The following is a 3,997-nucleotide window of genomic DNA, read 5'->3' on the forward strand; positions in this document are numbered from 1 at the left end:
TACCGGCTTTATATCGATCGTCATCCGATCGATACACAACACGCAACGGCTTATTGTATTACACAGCCGTTGCCGGCGACACTCCACGTGTCGTCGTCCCGACTCACAATGATTTGCGCTTGCGCATCATGTATGAGTGTCACGATGCACCAACAAGTGGGCATCGTGGACGTGAGAATACCTCACAGTAAGTTGCTACTTTTACTGGCCCCGCCAGTATCAGTTTGTGCGCAAGTGCATTCGTGCTTAAAAGGTATGCCTACGGGTGAAGCCTAGATCTTCATCAGGTGCACTTCTCCAACTTCTACCACTTCCGACAGAATGTTGGCAGTCCGTATTTATGGACTTCGTCTTCAAATTTCCCGAAGATAATCAAAAAAACAATAGAATCCTGTTTTTGTTGACAGATTCAACAGGATGATTCATCTTGTTGCGGTACCAGAGTCGACCACGGCTTCGGTCTGTGCCGTGTCTTTATCGACACGGCATTCCAACTCTATGGTTTACTCCAAAAACTAGTCCCGGATAGAGATCCACGGCGGAGTTCTGTCAATCCGTGTTCCCATCTCTCGGAACACGGCTGACAATGTCAACTTCTGATCATCCAGAAACAGATGGTCAGACGAAACGCGTAAATCGCGTCCACGAAGAGATACTTCGAGGTTACACCCAATCGTATACGAATTGGAGCGAGTTCTTACCGATGGACGAATTCGCTATCAATAATTCAGTGCATGCGTCAACAACGCATACACCGTTCTTCGTAAATGGTTTACGCCATCCACGCATACCAACCCAATTAGAGGGATCCTCTAGTTTAAGGGGGGGGGCGGACTCGCACGAGCAAAACCAGTTCTGGCTCATGCTCATCACGCGTCGAAGTTACCAACGACGCGAATGATGTCGATGTCGAAGCAATCGACATCGAAGATGAGAAAGACCTCATGGCAGTACGCACAAAGCGCACTGAAAAGCCAAAACAAATGAGTCAGCAGAGGAATTTCTACTGGCTCGAGAATCAATAATCCGTTTCGTACACTAACGCAGTGGACCTTCAGAAACGGAACGCAGACAAACATGGAAGAGCAAGTGTTCTTTCATTTAAAATTAATGACTTGGCACTACTCTCTACGGTAAACTTATTTGAGCGTGTAGTCACCAATGTGGGTAGCACTACTACCAAAGTTCAGTGGGCATTTCCGTGTAATGCATCGCAGAGGCAACGCGTCCACAATATTATTACCACGTAGGATGCGATTCCATCCTGCGTTTTATGCTGTTCGGCTCCGCCCGTATCATCAGTACGCGGTTTCTTCCGAGGACGGATCTGGCCACCCTTTTCAAGAATCTCTAAAAGATGCTTGTGGTCACGAACCAGATTCTCATGTCGGGTCCGAAGATCCTCGAAACCGCGATGAGCGGACGACAGCTCATCACGAAGAGCGTGATATTTCCGTTCGTACTCCAACTGGAGCCTGTACCGTCTGCTCTAACGAGTGACGCTTAACGCGCTCATGATCAAGTCTCACTTCCAAATCATGGAGGAATTGATCGAGTTTGTCGATTTTCGACTCTAGATTCGACACACGGTTCGGATCTAAGTTTCCCTCCTCCGCCACAACCAACGGTAATTCCCATGGTGGTCAACGTTTCCTTGTGGAACGTATTCAAAATCACCGTGATGTAAAGGGGCAGCGAACGAGCTATCTAATTCTTTGGCGCGGGTATCCACCTTCACATGACAGCTGGGAGCCTCGTTCTCAGCTGATTGCTGACGTTGAGGGCCTCGTCCGTCAGTATGACGAGACCCATCCGATGGTTCAGAAGGTCCATCGGAAAACACGCGCCCTTAGCGCTTGTAAAAAATCAGCTGCAAAACGTCAATCGCATCTCGCATCTCTATCGAGATGCGAGCCCTTCCCCAGGACGAAGAAAGGGAATAGATATCCCCTTTTACTCGCTTCGTGTTGTCAACACAACACGGACAGGGAATACTCTACGTGAGCCATGAAAGTCCTGCCTTACGTGACAACCGATGCATTTTATACCTTGCACCGGTTGGAATTCGTTTCTGCGTTAAGTCTTTGAAGCCAGGCTTCGCGCCCAATGTCTTTGACATTGCAGATAAACGCACTCCAGGCTTGCATCAGAGAGATTTTATCTCGCTTGTTGTTGCCATTATACCATTGATGCTTAAGAAAAGCAACGAGATAAAAATCTCCCTCAGCGCGAAAATTCTTCGCGCTGGGATCAAGGCCATGTAGGTTTGTCGCAATAAATGAGGGATATTTATTGTTAGGAGTAATCTCTGCAGACAAGCTATTGACCAGCCGTTAAGGCAAAAGCCAAGGCTTCTTCTCAGGGGCAAGACGAGACATTTTTTTGTTAATACTCCCCTGAGTGGTACCCACTGAAGCAGGGGTACCACAATAACTGTTATTACGATGGCGTACGCCATCGTCACGACGCACCGAAATATGTGCGGGTGACGGCACGAGAGATGGTGCTGGCGATGAGATATCATCTTCATCGTCTGAACCAAATATGCTATAGCGAACGCTATTAGCACGTTTATCAAATTGGGGCCCCCTCATTCGAAGGCTCATAGTCAGCCCCCTGACGACTATCAGGCGACTGTTCTGTTCTCCCCGAGTCGGCCATTTCGTCCGACTCGCATTTGTAGTCAACGCCAAAGATGGGTCGCATTCACGGGGTGAATCAACACGTGCTTCCGCAACATCTAGTGTTGCGGGAGAAGATGATACCGGCAGACGGAACGTCTGATGCAAGAGATAATGATGCGTCGCCCGCGGCTGCATGAACCGCAGCCGAAGGCGCCGCACTATCCGCACACTGCATGGACTTGTTAACCGTGCGATAGAATTTTAAATGATGTTCTGACCAACCAACATCATTTTTTTAATAAGTAGTCTTATACTGACCACTCTATCCAATGACAGTTAGAGAGATTGTCGTTTAAGGGAGGGGTGATATAATGGGGTGTAAAGTTACATGAAATTAACACTTATAGGTTGTTAATTATTCTATTATCGATAAGGTGGATGATGTTTGGAGAATATTACTTCACGAAGTAATTCCAGAAAGCTTATCCATTGGTAGATATAGGCCGTTATATCTACTTGCTCCACGGTCCAGTCAGCGCTGGACGCGCGCAAAGAGAGAGACAGATAAGATTTTATTTACATGTTTTGTATTAGTATATAATAAAGTTAGTATTGAGCAATAAGAAACAGAAGAACTTAATCATATTAAATACATTTTACTTTTAACCCTTTTGAAGCAAGTTTTTTAAAGAGTGTCTTCCTCTGCACGTACTAGTGTACGTGAAGTGACGTGAGGCACCACTCACACTGAAGCAGTGCGAAGTGGACTTGTACTGAAGCAGTATAAGTCAGTAGTGCCCGTTACACAACCCTTTTAATTTTCGATTAATTTTTCATGAGAGTAGCGTACTGGTAGCAACTTGTTTAAAACTTGAATTCTAATGAAGATACCTTTCTGGCGTTCCCAACTCAATAGCTCAGAAGGCCTGCAAAAATATTTCTCAATATTTGTGTAATTTCTTTGTTTAGAAGAAAGATGCTTTTTCACCAAATAAATGACGGCAAACCTGGAACATAAGGAAATTGTGGCTTGCTTGCACTCATGGTGGGTACAAAAAGAGACCACTAAGATTCGCCTATTTGAAAGGTAAGTATGCACTTCCGCAAAAGTTGGTAGAAGTAAAGTAAAATAAATTCATCCTTAGCTTGAACGCCAAAGACTAACTAACATGCATGCGCAAGAGCGCACCTCCGACCCTTGTCGCTTATTTCCAGCTCAACTTCTCCCTCGTGCTCGATTTGCTGCTTTTTCTTTTCGCTCTTCTTATGACTTGCCAATCAAGTGCGGGTGCTCATGGCTTTTTCTCACCAGTTAAAAAACAGTACATCTAATGTCGCCAAACGAAAATACGGTTTATGATATGCTCAGCGGC

Source organism: Bremia lactucae, linkage group LG6 (assembly GCF_004359215.1).
Source record: "Bremia lactucae strain SF5 linkage group LG6, whole genome shotgun sequence".
NCBI lineage: Eukaryota > Oomycota > Peronosporomycetes > Peronosporales > Peronosporaceae > Bremia > Bremia lactucae.